Raw genomic sequence first — 22,237 nt, 5'->3', positions numbered from 1 at the left:
GGGCCTCCCATTGCTGCTGCCAGGCCCGTAATCTGCCATGGGCCCCCGTACCGACTCCTCATGCTGTGACGTTGCAACAAGGTGGAATTCAACCCTACATATGTTAACCGCCTTTACGAACAGCAAAAGGCCATCACCGATTTCCTGATGTTACAAGCGGATAAAGGTACTCCCCTGTGTAACTTAGATGTCAGCCATTGGCAGCTCATGCGTGACACCTGCCACTTGCTCAGGCCCTTTGAGGAGGCCACGCTATTCGTGAGTCGGCAGGACTATGGGATGAACGACGTCATTCCTCTGTTGCACGTCCTGGAACAAATGCTGTTAACAATGGCTGGTCAGGGTGCGGTAGACGTAGCGCACAGATCTCAACGCCACATGACCCCTGTGGGGGCAGGACAGGAAGAAGAGGAGGAGGTAGAGGAGGACATTGGTGCTCAGGAATTATTGAGTGAAATGGGTGGTTTTTCCACTCAGCGGACAGGAGTGGAGGAGCAGGAGCATCTGGTAGAGGAGGAGGAGGAGGAGACAGAGGACCCAGACGCACCGTGGCAGTATGCTGTGGAGATGGAGGCAGGGAGTCCCTCGCATTCCTTGGCACAAATGGCCCATAGCATGCTCGGTTGCTTGCGTAGCGACAGCCGAATAATAACCATCAGACAGAGGGATGACTTTTGGCTGTCCACCTTGTTGGACCCTCGCTACCGTTCAAAAATGGTGGCCTTTTTCACACCTGCTGAGAGGGAGGCCAAAATAACGTACTATAAAAACCACCTATGTAGTCAGTTGGTCTCTGCCTTTCTGCGCCAACGTCCATCCTCAGACACTGTGGGCCCTGTGCACTCGCGTTCCGCTGCCATGGCAGCAGGGGAGGGGTGGGGTGGTAGGAGCAGTGGCAGCTCCACCAGCAGCAGCTGCCTCAGTCTGCAGTCGATGATGAGTAGCTTTCTTCACCAGCGCAGTGAGGAAACTACTAACCTGCCGCAGCAGCAGCAGCATCAGGTGGACCTGGAGCAGGACCTCAAACAACAGGCTTGGGCCTACTTGGACAGCACCCTGCCAACCGAGGTAGACAATCCCCTTGACTACTGGGCAACGAAACTTGACCTTTGGCCCCAACTAGCTGAATTTGCCCTTGAAAGGCTGTCATGCCCGGCCAGTAGCGTGGCATCGGAGCGCGTGTTTAGTGCGGCAGGAGGTATTGTAACTCCGCGGAGGACACGACTGTCCACCCAAAGTGTGGAGAGACTCACGTTTGTGAAAATGAATCAGGCGTGGATTAGTCTGGATTTCAAACCACCAGTTCCTGACACAACTGACTAAATCCGCCATGAATCATGCCCCAAACATGTTATTATTTTTAACATAGGCCTCTGTATGGCCTTCAATTTAAGCTGCTTACGCTTCGCCACTCTGCCATGGGCCCCTGTACCGCCTCCTCTTGCTGCTGCCAGGTCCAGAGTGTGTCATGGGTCCCTGTACGGCCTCCCATTGCTGCTGACTTCATCGCCAGACTCTGCCATGTGCCACTTTCAGGTCTCCTTACACTGTTGGTGGGTTCCATTTTGTCATAGGGTGCTGGCAGATTACGGGCCTCCCATTGTTGCTGCCAGGCCCGTAATCTGCCATGGGCCCCCGTACTGCCTCCTCATGCTGCTGCCAGGTCCAGAGTGTGTCATGGGTCCCTGTACGGCCTCCCATTGCTGCTGTCTCCATCGTCACACTCTGCCATGTGCCACTTTCAGGTCTCCCCACACTGCTGGTGCTGTCCATTTTGTCATAGGGTGCTGGCAGATTACGGGCCTCCCATTGCTGCTGCCAGGCCCGTAATCTGCCATGGGCCCCCGTACCGCCTCCTCATGCTGCTGCCAGGTCCAGAGTGTCTCATGGGTCCCTGTACGGCCTCCCATTGCTGCTGTCTCCATCGCCACACTCTGCCATGTGCCACTTTCAGGTCTCCTCACACTGCTGGTGGGTTCCATTTTTGTCATAGGGTGCTGTATGGCCTCCCATTGCTGCTGCCTCCACCGCCACACTGTGGCTCCACACTCTGGTTTTGGCCCCGTGACTGCCCAAATGAGTGAAGTGTGCGGTGATTCTAAGATCGACGGCACTCATCTGCATGTCATGCTGACTGACAGTATTATTTCTCTTCCCCAGCAGACTCCAAGGGCATTTAAATTAAAGGTACAGTGTTCTGCACTAATATAAAGGCTCTCTGAAGCCTAGAAACCCTTTTTATAAGTTAAATTCGCAGCGAATATATTCGCATCGAATCAAATTTATTCCTCGAATTCGCCGAATCGACCGAATCGAATTTTTGAATACTTCGCTCAAATCTAGCTATCAGCAATAGCCATCAGGACTGTAGAGAAAGACTTTTTATAGTTGAAATACTTGGAGCCAATGTTTGGGGGCATTGAATACACATGTGTTTAACATTTACTGCTCCAATGCAATGAGGAAAGTTGCTGTTTTTATTGAATTCAATGCTGATTTCCAACCATCGATCCTCTGTTGGTTCTGGCATTACGATTCCCTTTAGTACATTCCATATTGCATCACATGTCTCATGAAATATGTTGTGGATTGTGGCTTTGACCAGAAGGTAATGGATGTGGAAGGAAGAGAAGGATTCTCCAGTTGCCAAAAATCTGTTAAAAATACACGTCATTAGTTATTTAATTCCTTTATGTTTTTAGCATATATAAAGTAGAAAATTCAGTGTGTGTATTTGTGTTTGTGGGGAATAAAAACTAGCAGCTGTATATAGTCAAACATTAGGTTGCTCAGTACTGCTGATTGTTTGTCAAACACAGCTGCTAGTAATTCTGGCTTGTCCACTTTTGATACATTACACAGTATTCTTGTGCATGGCAGAAAATACAGCAATGTGTACAGAACTGTGGCATACATTTGCCACCTTGGATTACTTACCACAGCGTGACTGATAGACGTTCTTCTGGAGCCACTGGAAGGCTCAGTTTTGTTCTGCTGCAGATCAACCAGGGTCTAAGAATCTCCAGCAGTGCATCAAAGGATGTGATTCTTATGCAGGCATAGTTGTAAAACTTCTGAGGGTAGGTGCGTAAATCATGATATACGGCACGAAAGTGCCCTTTAGAATATCTCTGAGAGACAACTGGATGTACCCAATAGCGCCTGGATACCCTTCTCCTCTTCCTCTGCGCAGCCATACTTGAGCATTATCTGCAGGAAACCAAACATGAGATAAAGCATGGTAAAGGAATCCATGCTGCCGCCTTCCTGATGGAGAATGCACAGGAAACATTCCCCATGACAAGCCACGCCTCAAATTGCTTATTTCCTCTTATGTCACTTTAATGTTACTTCCTACAAAAAAAAAAAGAAAAAAAAGAGAGGGATTTGTGGAGCATTTTTAATGCTTGCAAAACGCTTGTAAAACGTGTCAATACCACACATAGGGCTTTTGGGGAGCATTTTTAATGCTTGCAAAAAGCCCATACTAAAGCCCACTAATGCCCGTCTAAAGCCCATACTAACACCATGCGAGCATTTGTAAAGAGTTAGAAATTTAGTCAAGTGTGAACAAGCCCTTAAGCATTTACAGGAATTTATGACAAAGAGTGGTCATTGTGTGCATGTGACAATATCACAAATTTGACTTGTATGGATGGTTGCAAGAAAAAAGCCTCTCCTCAACAAAGGTCACATGCAGTCATGACTAAGCTTTGCCAAAACGCATCTTGAAGATTCTGCGGCCACATGGAAAAAGGTGTTATGTTCAGATGAGACTAAAATTGAATTATTTGGCCTCAACACTAAACGACATGTCTGGTGGAAATCCAATACAGTTCACCATTCAAATTCCTACACTCAAGCATGGAGGTGGTAATATCTTGGTATGGGGGTCTCTCTCTTCAGCAGGAACTGGAGCACTTGTCAGAATAGAAGGAAAAGTGGAAGCAAAATACTGTCAAATTCTTGAGGAAAATCTGCTGTTCTCGGCTAGAAAGTTGTCAATGGGAAGAAGGTTTACCTTCCAACATGACAATGACCCAAAGCACATAGCAAAAATGGCCACACAGTGGTTGAAGGAGAAAAAGGTGAATGTCCTTGCATGGCCTAGTTAGAGTCCAGACTTAAACCTCATTGAAGATCTGTGGAATGACTTGAAGACTGCAGTCCACAAACGGTTACTATCAAATTTAACTGAACTTGAGCAGTTTTGCAAAGAAGAGTGGGCAAATGCTGCAAACTTAGTAGAGACATATCCCAGCAGACTAAAGGCAGTAATTAAAGCAAAAGGTGGTTCAACAAAATACTGCCACAAGAGGGTGATCCTTTTCTAACTCTGTGAGTGATTCTGTTTTTTTAATTTTTTTTTGTTCTTTGACGGTGTTATATCTTTCACTTGGATTTTATAAGTTGCACTGAGTAAATACAGGTGAATAAAACAAAAAATGTGTCTGTCTTCATTTCAGGCTGTAAAGCAACAACATTTTATTTTAAAGGTGGGTGATTATTTTCGATACCCATAATATAAATTATTTTCAATGTATGCAGATGCATGAATGCAACAGAAATTCAAATAAAAAAAAATAGATCTTCTAAACTGAAAGACATTTTTTTTTAAATTTGGAATGTACAACTCCACTAAAGATTGCACCAATATGGAATAATTGCTCTGGTTTTACTGGTGCACGTTTATGAAGCAGTACATGATCAGATTGTTGATCATTCTCTGCACATTCATCCATTGGGTCATTTTCTGTTGTTTTTTGGTAGTTACTGAAATTTCTCATTCACACATTTCCTGATCATGGTTGAATTCAGAGCTATTTCCTATAAAGTTGGAATTCCTATTATTCAACTTGAGATCCATGGTTGCAGTAACATTTGTTGTAATTACAATAAATTTAATGTCATACCCATCTGGCATGTCCGTATAGTACTCTGATAAACTGCAATTTTTAAGAGCAGCAATTAAAATTAGACCGTGTACAGAATATAATAGATGTTCTTATTATTCACATAATTTTGCTACAGATTATGCCCTCATTGCAATGTACATAATTTAGAGGCTACGCCCATTCATTTTAGACATATATGGTAAGTTTTACGAACATTCAATGTTTGTGCATTAGGCTCTTCCCATATATTGATCTAATAAATTGATTTATAGATAACCAATACTGTTTTCTGCATCCACTATAAAGCATTCCTTCTTATAGTGAACATTATTTTTATTGTTGGAAGAGCAGAACTTTGCAAGGATTTCCCCCGGAGAACTGATTCATATGGTTCCTAGACAAGATGCTGAGCAGTATACAATCATTTGTCTACCATATGAAACTGACCTTTTGAGGACCTTTTCTGGACATAATACCCACACCTCCTATCTGCCAAGCTGCCAAATGTTAAAGAGCAAAGCTGTTATCTCGTAGTATCTGACCTACAGACAGACAGAAATACAGAGAGATAATATTCAGAAAATGGATAGAAGGGGTTGTAAAAAGAATTAATGTAAATTTTCTGTTTGTAAAGCACTTATCTTTAAAATACAGTTACAACTTATGCATTATACTGTATACATAGAGCTAGGCACATATATAATTCTAGAGCTTGTAATAATGGTCACCCCAAATGACAAATGCCAGAATACAATGTTCTTTTGGGTGGGTTGCTATAATTATTGTTAGATGTGGTTTATAAAAAAGGTTATACTAAGTAAAACTTTAAAAGAAAAGGGAATTTACAGAAACACATGGTACTACGTGTTAAGCATGAAGTATAGATCTCCCATGGGACTTTGTTGCAGCGAAAATGATAACAACCATAAATGTATAGCTAAAAGATCAAATTTTATTATAAAAAAGTATATATATATTTTTTTTTGGATAAAACTCTGGTCTCTATACATGCAAATTTAACGCCTTTCACAGTAGTATACATCAAGAGCATCAATGCATGTCAATCAAAATACTTGTAAACCACAGAATGTCTAACTCGATTCGATTATCAAGTAATCTTCATTGGGGAAAGTGGTGAAGATGTCTAAACAAGCAAAGATACATAGAGATATATATAGCAAAATACATTCTTCAAGCAAAACATATCAAAAACTGAAGGTAGAAAGATCAATATCACTTAAATGAGTTACCAGAGGTAAAGGTACAGAGTATTTTGTGCTTTAAAAATGTGCCCTGGAGGATACTCACTTTCACAGCAATCTGACCTAAGACCCACAAGAAGCTGAGATGGCCAAAGGGGCTAACAGCCACTATAAGGCCTGCACAAAAAGAGGGGGGAAGTATTCACAGAATAAGCACTCAAGGCTGATGGTAAATAAAAAACATTTGGCACTAATAGGTGATGACAAGATACATATATCTAACTGTGTCTTTAAGGTCTCGTAGAGGACAGCAGGGAAAAAGAATAGGTCCACCACAAAAAGCTGGCAGGAGATGTTGAATCTAAGTAACAAAGAAAATGAAAAAATATATCAATAGAAAAAAAAGAGAAAATAGGTCTTTAAGGTGTGACAAGAGCTGTTGCCGAATTACCTGCATTTGTGGCTTTTACATAGCGAGACCAGAGTGTAGGCAGAAAGTGCTGCCAAGAGAAGTTGGTCCTGGAAGTGGCCAATGTACAGTTGCAAGAAAAAGTATGTGTACCCCTTGGGATTACATGGAGTTTTGCATGAATTGGGCATAAAATGTGCTCAGAACGTCATCTAAGTCACAACAATAGAAGAACACAGTCTGCTGAACGTAATACTACACAAACATTAGATGTTGCCATGGTTTAATTGCACATAACATGTAAACATTCACAGTGCAGGGAGGAAAACGTATGTGAACCTTTGGACTTTATAACTGGTTGACCCTCCTTTGCAGCAATAACCTCAACCAAACGTTTCCTGTAGTTGCAGATCAGACCTGCACAATGATCTGGAGTAATTTTGGACCACTCCTCTTCACAAAACTGTTTCAGTGTAGCAATATTCTTGGGATGTCTGGTGTGAATCGCTCTCTTAAGGTCATGCCACAGCATTTTAATCGGGTTGAGGTCAGGACTCTGACTGGGCCACTCCAGAAGGCGTATTCTGTGCTGTTGCAGCCATTGTTGCAGCCATTGTTTTGTTGAATTACTTGTATGCTTTGGGTCATTGTCCTGTTGCATCACCCATCCTCTGCGGAGCTTCAGTTGGCGGACAGATGGTCGTACGTTTTCCTGCAAAATGTCTTGATAAACTCTGGAATTCATTTTCCCGTCAATGACAACAATCCGTCCAGGCCCTGAGGCAGCAAAGCAGCCCCAAACCATGATGCTCCCTCCGCCATGTTTTACAGTGGGGATGAGGTTTTGATGTTGGTGTGCTGTGCCTTTTTTTCTCCACACATAGTGTTGTGTGTTCTTCCCAAACAACTCAATCTTGGTTTCATCTGTCCACAGTATATTTTGCCAGTAGTGCTGTGGAACATCCAGGTGCGCTTTTGCAAACTTCAAATGTGCTGCAATATTCTTTTTGGACAGAAATGGCTTCCTTCGTGGTGTCCTCCCATGTACTCCATTCTTGTTTAATGTTTTCCTTATTGTAGATGTGTCAACAAAAATATTAGCATGTGCCAGAGATTTCTGTAGGTCTCGAGCTGACACTCTGGGATTCTTCTTTACCTCATGCAGCATTCTGCGCTGTGCTCTTGCAGTCATTTTTACAGGACGACCACGCCTAGGGAGAGTAGCAACAGTGCTAAACTTTCTCCATTTGTAGACAGTCTGTCTTACCATGGACACATGAACATCAAGGCTTTTGGAGATACTTTTGTAACCCTTTCCAGCTTCATGCAAGTCAACAATTCATGATCGTAGGTCTTCTTTTCCACAAGGCATGATTCACATCAGACAGTGCTTCTTGAAACCAGTAAACCCAAAACAGGTGTGTGTTTTTTAAGGGCAGGATAGCTGTCAGCAACACATCCAATATCATCACACTGATTGGAGTCAAGGTTGGCTCACTCCTGGCTCCAATTAGCTCTGGGAGAAGTCATTAAGCTAGGGCCTCACATACTTTTTCCTCCCTGCACTGTGAATGTTTACATGTTATGTGCAATTAAACCATGGCAACATCTAATGTTTGTGTAGTATTATGTTCAGCAGACTGTGTTTTTCTATTGTTGTGACTTAGATGACGTTCAGAGCACATTTTATGCCCAATTCATGCAAAACTCCACGTAATCCCAAGGGGTTCACATACTTTTTCTTGCAACTGTAAATTGGCCACATACGTGTATGGGCTAACGAGGGCAGCTCGAACGCCTACAATGGCACCTAGTTCAGGGTTCCTCCAATGTCTGATTTTTGTGATTGATCTTTTTTTTGTTCCTGTTGTGTTCTGCGAGACATTAAAGACATGGTTAGATATATTTATCTTGTCCTCACCTATCAGTGCCAAATGTTTTTTATTTACCATAAGACTTGAGTGCTTATTCTTTGAATACTTCCCCCCTCTTTTTGTGTAGACCTTGTCGTGGGTGCTGGCCCCATTGGCTGGCTGTTATGATCCATTTCAGCTCCTTATGGGTCTTAGGCCAGGTTGCTGTGGAAGTGAGGGTCCTCCAGGGCAAATTTTTAAAGCACAAAATACTCTGTACCTTCTTACTCAGGTAACTAATGTAGGTGATATATATCAAAAACTGAAGGTCGAAAAATCAATGTTTTACTTGAAAAATGATTTTGCTATATAGCTCTATATACTGTATATTTGCTTGTTTAGGCACCTTCACCATTTTTCCCCTGATGAAGACTACTTGATAATCGAAACCCATTGGGAATTCTGTGGTTTAGAAGAATTTCTCTTGACATGCATTGATGCACTACATGTAGATTGTGAAAAGCGTTCAATTTGCTTGTTTTTATCCAAAACATTTTTTTTATATTTTGTATAATAAAATGTGATCTTTTATCTATACTTTTATGGCTGTTATCCTTTTGGCATAAACAAAGTCCCAGGGGGAGATCTATACTTCTTGCTTAACTTTGCAGGGACGGGGCAGCCTTGAACTCACAGGCAACTCACCTTTTTTCTTTCTTGGTACTGTGCTTTTGTCATGCAATGCTTTGCCTATGTAGCATTAATTGGCACTAAAGGAACATTTTCTGTAAATTTCTAAAGTGACCATGCAATCAGAAGAAAAAACTTTCATAGTACCCCACACTTTGGAGAATATACTGTATACACCACTGTGTTAAATAAACTTGCTGCCACCAAAAAATAGAAAATTCAATACAAACAAGAATAAAATAAAAAATATACTCTCTGGTAGTGCAACATATTATACTCAGATTCAATATAAGTGCTCTTTAATGGGTCCAAATAAGTAGCAACATCTGTGACGTAAAATGTAAAGAAAAAAAAATCATAATAAAATGTGCAAAATAAAATATGCAAAATAATAAAAAAGTGTTCAAAAAAGTATTTCTTCAATAATATCCATCATAAGTCCATACATTCACTATACACTCTACGGCCTTTTTATTAGGTACACCTGTTCAGTTGCTTGGTAACACAAATTGCTAATCAGCCAATCACATGGCAGCAAATCAATGCATTTAGGCATCTACACTAGGTGAAGAGGACTAGCTGAAGTTCAAACCGAGCATCAGAATGGGGAAGAAATGGTATTTAAATGACTTTGAACGTGGAATGGTTGTTGGTGCCAGACGAGCTGGTCTGAGTATTTCAAAAACTGCTGATCTACTGGGAATTTCACACACAACCATCTCTAGAGTTTACAGGGAATGGTCTAAAAAAGAGAAAATATCCAGTGAGTGGCAGTTGTGTGGATGAAAATGCCTTGTTGATAGCAGAGGTCAGAGGAGAATGGGCAAACTGGTTTGAGATGACAGAAAGGCAACAGTAACTCAAATAACCAATCGCCACAACCAAGATAAGCAGAATGCCATCTCTGGACACACAACATTGAACCTTGAAGCAGATAGGCTACAGCAGTAGAAGACCACACCGGGTGCCACTTCTGTCAGCTAAGAACTGTAAACTTAGGCTACAATTCACACAGGCTCACCAAAATTGAACAATAAAAGATTAGAAAAACGTTGCCTGGTCTGATGAGGCTCGATTTCAGCTGCAACATTCAGATGGTAGAGTCAGAATTTGGTGCAAACAACATTAAAGCATGGATCCATCCTTCCTTGTATCAACGGTTCAGGCTGGTGGTGGTGGTGGTGTAATGGTGTGGGGGATATTTTCTTAGCACACTTTAGGCCCCTTAGTACCAACTGAGCATCGTTTAAATGCCACAGCTTATGCGAGTATTTTTGCTGACCATGTCCATCCCTTTATGACTACAGTGTACCCATCTTCTGATGGCTACTTCCAGCAGGATAATGCACCATGTCACAAAGCTCAAATCATCTCAAACTGATTTCTTGAACATGACAATGAGCTCACTGTACTCCAATGGCTTCCACCGTCACCAGATCTCAAACCAATAGAACACCTTTGGGATGTGGTGGAAAGGGAGATTTGCATCATGGATGTGCAGCCAAAAAATCTGCAGCGTGATGTTATCATGCCAATATGGACCAATATTTCTGAGTAATGTTTCCAATACCTTGTTGAATCTATGCCACAAAGAATTAAGGCAGTTCTGAAGGCAAAAGGAGGTCCAACCCTTTACTAGCAAAGTGTAACTAATAAAGTGTACATGTAAACCCTCACCATGTAAAACAACCCATGCAGTTTAAAATAGAAATCAAAGATAAAACATTTGTGTATAGATATTAAAAACATTATAAATAGTTTTTCCCCTTTTCTTATAAGTGATCACATACTCTCTGTTCTGAGCTGCATAGAGAGGTGAGGGTGGAGAAACTACAGTACAGTGGTCTTTCCAGTGAATGGCTGTTCAGGAGGGCGTGTGTCAGTACAAGTTTGATCATTGGAGGAGAGCATACTGAGTCTCCAGCACAGCTAGAGAACTGACCATGCGGTGCTCTCATGTCTACTGTGATCAGTCTTTGAAGCAGAGTGACTGGCAGGAAAACCAGGGATGTCACATAAAGGAAGCAATACAAAGAGAACAGGATACTTTTTCATACAAGTACATGGTACAGCAGGCACATATCAGGAATATGAAATGTTAGGGTTTACATATTTTTTTATATTTTTGACAATTGGTCGTATTTATTTTTGTTATTTTTCAAATGCTGTTTTTGTATTTATATTGATTTGTAAAATTTCAAATGTTTTATCTGTAATAGAGTTGTCTTCCATCACTTTGTGGTTATACAACAATATGTCTATTAAGTGTGTGAGGATTTTTTTCTTTTGTCCCTGGGTTGTCATTTTTAAGGCTAGTGAAGTTATGCCCATACAGACACCCAGGGCACAGTGAGATGTGCTATGAGGTATTTGGGTTCATCCTGACCCTCTGTGCACCTGCTATGCACCTATGGTCCACCACTGCTTGTGCCAGTCTAACTGTCTTCCTTTCCCCTGTCCTTTCCGTACACTATTGCTCCATTAGTGCATTGTGTGGGGAGGGTGGTGGGAGGGATGGGGAAGTTGACTGGTGTGGTGTTTGCTCCTTCTAACCGGGGAGGGGGGGGGCTTTATATGCATAGTGGTGTGCTCTGTTTTGCTCCGCCGACTGGGGGGACTCTGATACATTGTGGATGTTTTCTGTCATTGCTTGGCGGCTGGTGGCTAGTATATGGCTGCCTGGTGCTCACTCATCTGGCAGTTGGGAGCGGGGGATGATTGGAGTGACCATGCGCAGTGGCAGTGAATGACATCAGCATCCTACCATCAGATGCCGGCGTGGGTAGAAGGGGTATAAATGCTGCCAGTTTTGTGGGCCTCTTGCTGGAGCCCCTTGGGAAGTGTAACATTGAAATAGAAGACCAATTTGATGTACTATAGGTTTAATGATTCATCTCCATTTAATATGCCTGTTTGTTTTGGTGGATTTTTAGGATCATAGTTGTCATTTTTGGCACTTGTTATCTCCTAAGTTGTTAGTATTTATTCTTCTGAAAATTCGATGCTCATCATCACAGCCCCCAGTATTACAGCCCCCCCACAATTACACCCCATTTCACAGCTCCCTCCTCTCACTGCCCCCACATCACAGCTCCCCCCTCACGGCCCCTTATTTTACAGCCCACCTCACTTCACAGCCCCCCAAATCACAGCTCCCCCCTCTGACATCAAAGCCCTCCCCTTAACTCGATAGTGTGCAGGGCAGGAGGAATGGCAGAGTGCAATCCTCTTCTGAATGTACTTGTCGCCGTCACCGCTGAACTCATGGCAGGGAGGAGGGTGGAAGAAATGGCAGGGTGGACTTCTCTTCTGTGTGACCTGTCCTGCGGGTCTTTTTACCTCTCCTGTGTCTGTACATGGTAACTTTAAGTGTTTTCTTAAAATTTTCATAGCAAGGGATGTGGTACCTGGTGCTTCATATGTAAACAGCGATTGCACTACACATGTGATGTATCACCAAAAACATCACAGCGAGAGCAATAATTCCAGGGCCAGACCTCCTATGTAACTCTAAACTGGTAACCTGTAAAGGCTTTTAAAGTGTTGCCTATAGACAATTTAATGTATCATAGTTTCTTACCATTCCATGGGCATGCAAAATTCTAAAGCGAGATATGTTTGGTATCTATTTACTTGGTATAATGTAATATTTTATATTTTACAAAACATTGGATGGTATATTGTGTTTGTTTTCACTAAATAACCACTATTTTATTCTCAAGGGTATCTGCTTAAAAATATAAATAATGTTTGAGGGTTCTGAATAATTTTCAAGCAAAAAATGCAGATTTTTACATGTATGACAGAAATGTCAGAATTGGTCCGGTAGGCAAGTGGTTAAGCTACGCTAGTTAAAGTGGATCTACACTCTATCTGGACACCACAAAACAAACACACTATTTACATAATTTGTATTCAAAGCAAACTCCCTGATCCATCCTTGTCTCTGCTTTATTTTGCTGAGAAATCACTTTGAAAAGCAAGCCCTAGAATTTCTTGCCTTGACCATTTTGAGTAAGGGCAGATGATTCATGTAGCATTTAGTTCCTGGAATCCATCTTCCCTTTGCCCAGGCATGCAGACAGAGGGTGTGCTTAGAGAGAAAATTCCTCCTCCCCTGCCAAAGACTCCTGAGATGTATGCCATCATTTGCCTAGGCATTGGAACCAGGAAGTAAAGGAAGAAATAGATAAAAAAAAGTTTAAAATATGTAAAAATAACATACCTTCCTATCTGTTTACTAATGCTAGCAGCATAAGAAGTAAAAATAGTCAATTGATGGAGAGAGTGAAGTTCCACTTTAATTTACAATGTCATCTGTGGACTGTCACTCTGGTTTTATTGTTCTTGTCACATAGAAGTACTCAGGGCCAGTGCTAGACTATTTTGTGCTCTAGGCAAGACCAGCTACTTGCCCCCCCTCCCCCAAAAAAATAGATAAAAATTGAAAAAGTTTTAAAAACAGTAAAAAATATTACATCAACAAAACATGAAACTGGTAAATAAGATGCCACCAGCACCACCAATATTAACAACTTGCCTACAGGCCACTTATACCCCCTTCCTGCCCAGGCCAATTTTCAGCTTTCAGCACTGTCACACTTTGAATGACAATTGCGCGGTCATGCAACACTGTACCCATAAGAAATTTTTTTTTTTTTTTTGAGACAGATAGAGCTTTCTTTGGGTGGTATTTAATCACCTCTGGGTTTTTTATTTTTTGCTAAACAAACCAAAAACAACTGAAATTAAAAAAAAAAAAAGTTTTTGTTATAAAATGTTGTAAATAAGTGATTTTTCTCCTTCACTGATGTGCGCTAATGAGGCTGCACTGATGGACACTGATAGGCTGCACTGATGGGCACTGATGAGGAGGCACTGGTAGGTGGCACTGATGGGTATTGGCAGGCATCACTGATGGGCACTGAAAGGCAGCACTCATATATGGCACTGATAGGTAGCACTGGTTGGCACTGTTAGGTGGCACTGACTGGCACAGATAGTCGGCACTGACGGGTACTGATAGGCAGCACTGATGGGCACTGACAGGTGGCAATAATGAGCACTGACAGCTGGCATTGATGGACACTGACAGGTGGAACTGCTGCGGCTACACTGATCATCAGGGCACACTGATCATGTCCCCTCTGAGGAATGCTGATTACCGACTCTCCTCTCCTCTCGTGCAAGGAGGAGAGAAATGCCGATAACTAGCATTTCCCTATTTACATGCAATCAGCTGTGATTGGACACAGCTGATCACATGACCGAGCCAAAATCTTTGGCTCTTTCCATCGATCGGTGATCCACTGTGTCTGAGGGACACAGCGCACCACCGATTGTCGCGCTGCGCGCTCTCGGAGCCGTACACGCACGGTTAGAATGGGAGGACGTCCTATGATGTCCTCCCTGAATGAGACAACCACCTTGCGCCCATCATTTCCTTTTATGGCGGGTGGGAGGCGGTTAAAGACAAAATCCTTGTCTTGAACGGGATGTATCTGTGGCTGGCAGTGGCAAGGTGACAGTTGCAGTGAGTGGAGGAGTATTGAATCCACACTCTGATAGATCCCAGGTTGGAATTCCCCAGGCAATGGGGAGGAGATAAAGCGCTGTGATAGCAGGCAGCCCAGCCCACACACACAGAGAGAACACCTGAAATAAGCGATCCCACACAGTGACAGATCCGACACAACACACCACCACCAACACTGACACAGATCAGCAGGCACCAGAAGAGAAAGCTGTGGGATCGTGATGATGTCATCACTCACTGACACATTGCATGTGATGGATGGCTGGCCGGGTCACACTCATACAGACACGAGACATCAGAGTCAGACATTACCTTTCTCCGCAGGCACAGATCTGCCTTCGCTGATGAATGGGAAGAGAAGGGATGGAACGCCACAGTGATCAGCAGCCACCAGCCGGCTTGCAGTAAGGGACTGAGTCTGAGAGGAACACTGCTAAACTGGCCTCAGGCACCTGGCATCTGCCTCTCTTCTTTCTTCTTCCCCTCTGCTGCCCCTTCTCTCAGCTGAAGGATCATTCATGACGTGGCGGTGTCCCACAAAGAGAGAGTGCCTGCCTGTGCTGTGCCCAGTCGCCCCTAGGTGGCAATGCGCCCTGGGGGGCTGCCTAGTTTGCCCAGTAGAAGCACCGGCCCTGGGAGTACTAAGTGGAGGTGGAATTCTTTGGGACATTAAAAGGTTCAGATTTATACAGCTGGCTAGCATTGTTTCAATCCACATATGGGCACCACTTTGACTAATTATTTCAGATGCTAGAGTAGTTGCCTTTATTGAAAGAGGGAGGGAGGATTCTACCCCATGTAAATAACCATATTAATTGATATTGCTAATAGTGCCTGCTGTCCAACAGGACAGATATTATTATTATTATTATTATAATACAGTATTTATATAGCGCCAAAACGTTTGCTCAGCGCTGTACATTAGAGTGGGAGACAGTACATGAGACAATACAGTAAAAATACAATACACGAGGGGTTTAAGGGCCCTGCTCTTTGGAGCTTACAATCTAGGAGGGAGGGGATAGTGGTACAGGAGGAAATGGCTGTGGGGGATGGAGTAGTAGGAGGAGTGGAGGAGATCAGCAGTTAGGTGAGGGCAGGGTAGGCTTCCCTGAAGAGATGGGTTTTCAGGGTGCACCTAAAGGTGAGGAGGGTAGGTGACAGTCTGATAGATTGGGGTAGTGAGTTCCAGAGGATGGGGGGAGCCCTGGAGAAGTCCTGGAGTTGGGCATGGGAGGAGGAGACCAGGGAGCTAGAGAGTAGGAGGTCTTGTGAGGAGCGAAGAGTACGTGTTGGGTGGTATTTGGATATCCGGTCGGTGAGGTAGTTTGGGGCAGTATTATGAATAGCTTTGTACGTCAGTGTTAGTAATCTGAATTTTATGCGTTGGGCAATCGGAAGCCAGTGGAGAGAATGACAGAGGGGGGTGGCGGATACAGAGCGGTTGGTAAGGTGGATGAGTCTGGCCGCAGAGTTCAGGATAGACTGAAGCGGGGATAGCTTGTGATGAGGTAAGCCGGTGAGGAGGGAGTTACAGTAATCGAGTCGTGAGATAACAAGGGAGTGAATGAGTTGTTTAGTAGTTTCTGGGGTTAGGAACGAGCGTATTTTGCAGATATAGTGGCACATTCAAAATACATTGATATATATCACTTATTTAATTTTTTTTTTGTATACAACATTGTCACACTATGGCTCTGTCCCTGCTTAAAACAAGCAGATTCCTATAGACTGTGGAAAGGGATGAGCATGAGAGATAGAAAAAGAAAAATGGTGGATACCTTCTAAAAGAGGAAGGGGTTTAGGAAGTTTCAGAAAAGTCCAAATCCCAGAAATACACACAAAGAATATAAAAAAGGAAAAGATTGAAAGATGGGAGAAAGAAGAAAAAGGCCTCTTGAACACTGTATTGATGTATGAACATAAGACATTCTAGGCAGAAAAAATGCCAGGATGGGCTGTATATCCCTTATCGCGGATTTATGTGTATTTGTGCATATTTGCATGTACTGTACATGTACACGCGGAAAAATTCTTCTAGCTTTATTTTAATGCAGAAAGTGTAGCATATGCGCATATTTGCATATACATGTAAAAATACTGACCAGCAACTCAGATTTTTAGATACATTTTTTACTGATCTATATGCAGCGTAAATTTATGAGCTTGTGTGTACAGGCACATTGAAAACAGTGATCTGTATTTACATCAGTAAATGAAAAATCCTATATGCTTGAAAACATTGCATTTTAGGCAGAAGTGTGCAAGAGGCCGAAGACGATTACATATTTTTCACACACCACACATGTATTACTTTTTTCTGATTATGAGCTAAAGTGTTACTAAACTCACAACAGTAAAATCAGTCTCTATATGCAGTAAAGCATGTTTGTTATACTCATTGTGGAACCTAAAGGGGTTAATCCTCCACATTGTGTAAAAAGAACATTTAATCCTGTCTTCTCTGATCTCCCCTTCTTCTACTGTCCCCATTTCATCTCCTGATAGAACAGAGCCTTGGGGCAAACTGCACATGCTCCATTTGGTGTGTATTGCTAGAGAGGTTTTTTTTTGGAGGGTGCATGTGATCAGCACGGGGCCAATCAGCGCTGTCCAGACAGAAGGTCAGGGGTCCTGCAGCCTCATAGGACAACCAGGGGAGATTGAAAACTCCTACAAGCTTTAACCAGTGCTCTTGCTGGACACTGATAGAAGTCACAAGACTGCTATATACTGCTGATGAGAAAAGGCATTTAGCAGTTTATATTTACTACAATAATTGCATTTCCATGTTCTGTGTACTGTGGGAGACCAGATATAGCGAATGCAGGGTCCTGGGTTTAGCAACACTTTAATCATTAGTGGATGTTAATAATTTTTCTAGAACGTTAACTTACAGGAAACATTATTAGAACATAATACAAATGATATAGGGTTTGGGATTAAAAATCCCATTTCAGTCTTTGCAGATGACACCAAGCTGTGCAGTGGAATAATGTCCTTACCGGATGTCTTCAATTTACAAGCTGACCTCAATGCACTGTTTAATTGGGCAATTATGTGGCAAATGAGGTTTAATGTTGATAAATGTAAGGTTATGCACTTGGAGGCTAAGAATATGCAAGCATCATACATACTAGGGGGAGTACAACTGGGGGAATCAATAGTGGAGAAGGATCTGGGGGTTCTGGTAGATCACAAGCTTAATAATGGCATGCAATGCCAAGCTGCGGCTTCTAAAGTGAGCAAAATCCTCTCTTGTATTAAAAGAGGTATAGACTCCAGAGAGAGATATCATTTTACCCCTGTACAAATCATTAGTAAGACCTCATCTGGAATATGCAGTTCAGTTTTGGGCACCAATTCACAAAAAGAACATTGGGGAACTGGAGAAAGTACAGAGAAGGGCAACCAAACTGATACGAGGCATGGAGGAGATCAGCTATGAGGAATGATTAGAGGAACTGAATTTATTCTCTCTTGAGAAGAGGAGATTAAGGGGGGATATGATCAACATGTATAAATACATCAGTGGTTCATATAGTGAACTCGGTGTAGAGCTATTCACCCTGAGGTCATCGCAGAGGACAAGGAGGCACTCTTTATGTCTGGAGGGAAAGAAATTTAATCTCCAAACACGGAAAGGTTTCTTCACAGTGAGAGCTGTGAAAATGTGGAATAGACTCCCTAAAGAGTGGGTTCTGGCCAGCTCAGTGGATTGCTTTAAAAAAGGCCTGGATTATTTCTTAGATACACAGAATATAATTGGATACTAACATTTATAGGAAAGTTGATCCAGGGAATATCTGATTTCTTCAGGGGATCAGGAAGGAATTTTTTTCCCTGCAGCAGCAATTTGGATCATGCTTTGCTGGGTTTTTTTGCCTTCCTCTGGATCAACTGTAGGTATAGGATTATAACTTTTTTTTTTTTTTAATGGTTGAACTGGATGGACTTTTGTCTTTTTTCAGCCAAACTAACTATGTAACTATGTAAACACAAGACCAACGAATTCAGTAGTAGATACAGCTCACAAATTTGAATGTTTTAGTGAACAGTTAACGATAATGAACAACAGTTTAGATTTTTCAAGACTTTTGTTTATTATATTATTATACTATAAGTTAATAGTATAACAGTATAATAGTATAACTAATAGTTAACAGTTTAAGTACTGTTGATTGTGGTGGTTTATCTTGGTTTGAGCACTTCACAGAAAATCAAAGAACCCCTCATTTTCAAGCTGTTTATCAAATCAAAATTTGATTTCTACCCTGTGAATGACAGAGGAACGAAAATTGATTTTTTTTTTTCAGAAATATGTTAAAAGAGATTTGGTATCCTAAGTGGAAGACATCAGGGCAAATACCCCTAAAAATAGACAGAACATCATAAAAGAGGACAGAGAGATTTTGAATACACTAAAGCCAGTAGGGACTAGCTTAACTTCAATCCATGTATGGGGAAAGTGCTTGTACAGAAGTTGGGTTTTTCCTGATCGATCAGCGCCACCAGCTATAGTCTGGTGCTCTGATCAGTGTATTCTGATGGCAGGGTGTGATTCCCCCATCCACCTTGAATGTGTGAATGGGGGAATCGGGTAATTTTTTGTTGTTGTTGTTCAACCCACTGGTTGAACAAAAAAAAAAATGACTAATGGATGGGCTGCTTACAAGAGAATTTTACTAATACCATAAAAAGTGCTGATAAGGTAGTGGTGTGGTAGTCTTAAACACCTGTGACTGTCACAAGGCAGGTCTCAGACAGCTGTCTGACATAGGCACCTATTACAAGTTATGGAGGGAACCCCCTGTTAGTTATAAGGATGACTTAGTGGTCATTCTAAGAGAGGCTGTGGCAGAGGATGTCCTTTATCAAAAGCTTGCCCAGAGATTAATTCCAGATTTTCCAGCGACCTATCTTCACTACCATATCCCAAAAGTCCACAAAGAGGATACTCCAATAAGGGGCAGAATGATGATCACCAGTACTGAATCCCATTGTGAGACTTCAGGGACTTGGTGCATGCTCTTCTCCAGCCTATGGTGACATGGGTACTTACTTACTTAGGGACTCCAAACACATAATTCAGATACTAGAGAGAGAAATTGAACTTCAGTAGCAAGTGGCTTGAACAAGTGAAATATTACTACCATATCCCAAACATTTGTTCTTGCAGCTGCTGAGTCCCAGTTGATGTGAATAAGACTGCCTACACAGGGATGCAGAGAACACCTGTGCATCCCCGTGCGGGTAAACACAGCCCTCCTTGGTTTAGAGGCTTGGTTCCTCAATGTTTACTATCTCCCCTGGGAAGTGGTACCTGGGGGGGCAATTAATACTATGCTTTGATATGCCTTGAGGGGTTTCACTGTATGGAACCGTATTCATGGGCCATTGTTTTGGTTATGTTACCTCCATATAGGCGGGGGGGGAGCCACCTCTCTCACTTGGGGGGGGGGCTTCCACCCCTCGGAGATGTTGTTTGGGGGCCTACTATCTAGACCTGTCTGACACATACACGTGATGGGGCATGACGCACTGATCTACCTCTTAGGGAGGTACACTGGGGGCTCGCTCGGGGGATAGGGGCTCTTGTCTTTTCCCTGTGGTTTGTACACCCTCTCCTGTATGTTTGTTGCTGGTCGGGGGTAACCCCCTCAGGCTCTGTTAACTATTTTCCAGGCTAGCTTGCTGGCTGCCCTCCGGGAACATCTGGGAGATCAGTGTGCCTCTGCCCTGTGAGCGTAGGCCCCTTACTATGTTTTACTGTCGGGTGGGTCTCGTGTGGATTACCAGATGGCCTTGGTTTGCTGTCCCTCCCTCATGTGACTTCGGTCTTGCCTGGGATACGATTGGCGCTCCTGGATCCCTGTGTGGGGGAAGACCCCGCTGGGATGCTGGTTTATGGTCCACAGTAAGTTCTACCAGTTCTTATATGCTGAAATATGCTGCTTCTATGTTGTTCTTTATTGTACTACTGTTAACCTATGCCATTGTGTGTTGAGTTTTGTTTATATGATCATTGTTGTTATTTTTTCCTATAGTTGGTGGTGGAGTTGATTTTGGATTGACTGGGAGCGCCCAGCCTGGCTGTGTTTGATCACTTCTCCACTTAGGTTAACACCCTAGGTTCCACTAGGTGGAGCGTTGGGTGTTCTTAGAGTTTTTTCTAAGTTAGTATCTACGAGGATACCGTCCCTTTTGGGGGGTACCCTGCTACTTTAATCTCTCAATCTCTCTCTCTCCCTTCCTTCCTTTCCCCCCTCTCTCTCACCTAATCCGTGGAGATGGATAACCTGTGTGTTGTCTCTCTTAATGCTAGGTGCCTTAAAGTCCCTGAAAAGAGGCAGGTGCTTTTACAAGACATATGTTGAATACGTGCAGATATTGCCTTTATACAAGAGACTCACTTTAGAGATGACAGATTACCCTTCTTCAGAAACAGATTATATCCCCAGACTTATTTGACTATTAGAGAGGCCAGGTCTAAGGGGGTATCCATTTTACTCTCTGGCAAAGTTCCCTGGACATGTTCAGATACCTTGGTAGATGGTAACAGACGTTACTTATTCCTTAAGGGACAGATTGGCGGAGTTAGGTTGACTTTGGCAACACTTTATGCTCCAAATAACCAACAAGATCTTTTTCATCTTAATGCTCTAGACAAGCTTGTGGATTTCGCAGAGGGCCATTTGATTTTTGGCCGGGACTTTAATGTCCCCCTTATACCCTCATTGACACCTTTGAGCTCCTCTTCCCTTCCTATGGGCTTCCTTAAGTGCATTTCATAAATCCTTCATAAACATCAGTTGGTGGATGTCTGGAGGCTGACCCACTCGGGAGGGAGAGATTATACGATTTATTCCACCCCGCATAAGGTATACTCCTCACAGACATTTGCATTCAATCTCCGCAACCTCTATTGGACATTTTACTTGGTCAGACCATGCACCAGTAGTCCTAAAATATTAGCTTACAGATGCCCCCACTTCCAGGATGGTGACTTGGAAGTTAAATGAGAGTTTGTTGCAGGACATGGAGGTTCTAGCAGATGTGGTAAGGGAACTGGACAGTTACTTCCAGACCAATGCCTCACCAGATTGTGATCCCAAGGTGATCTGGAAAGCCCATAAGGAGGTCATTCGAGGTGTACTGATTAAACATGGTGCCCGTATTAAATAGGAGTAGGAGAAGACAGTCGCATCTGTCTTTGGGGACATTCAGCGATTGGAAAGTAATTACAAACATTCTCCCTCCCACACTGTGGAAAGCAATCTGCTGTCTTTTCGCTGACAGGCTTCGGATTTACTTTAAGATTTGAGGCTAAGGCGGCCATACAAGCTGGCAGGAAACTTTTCTATGAATCGGGTAACAAAAGCAGCAGGCATATGGCCAGATCTGTAAGAGACCTACACATGGCTTCTTATGTGCCATATATCTCATGTCCAGATGGCGGTAAGGCCTCTGTGCCCAAACACATTGTTTAGACGTTTGGGGATTTTTAGGCATCCTTGTATAATTTACAGGTGCCTCCCCCGATGCAGACTCAGCTGGATGACTATATCTCTTTCTTGGGTTTGCCTCGGCTTCTGTCCCCAGTCAGAGCAAATTTGGAAGCACCCATTCCCTTGGAGGAACTTTAACTAGCA

The 22,237-nt window shown here is 42.8% G+C and overlaps 1 pseudogene; it reads right to left on the bottom strand.

Moving 5' to 3' along the window:
- Positions 1 to 2,339: 2,339 nt before the first annotated feature.
- LOC149454174 (uncharacterized) lies at positions 2,340 to 21,625 on the bottom strand (annotated as a pseudogene).
- Positions 21,626 to 22,237: the final 612 nt, after the last annotated feature.

The sequence above is a fragment of the Staurois parvus genome, unplaced genomic scaffold (genome assembly GCF_062004578.1).
Source record: "Staurois parvus isolate SC_StPar_1 unplaced genomic scaffold, SC_StPar_1.0 ptg000436l, whole genome shotgun sequence".
Classification (NCBI taxonomy): Eukaryota; Metazoa; Chordata; class Amphibia; order Anura; family Ranidae; genus Staurois; species Staurois parvus.
This window is presented reverse-complemented; position numbering and strand designations above follow the sequence as displayed.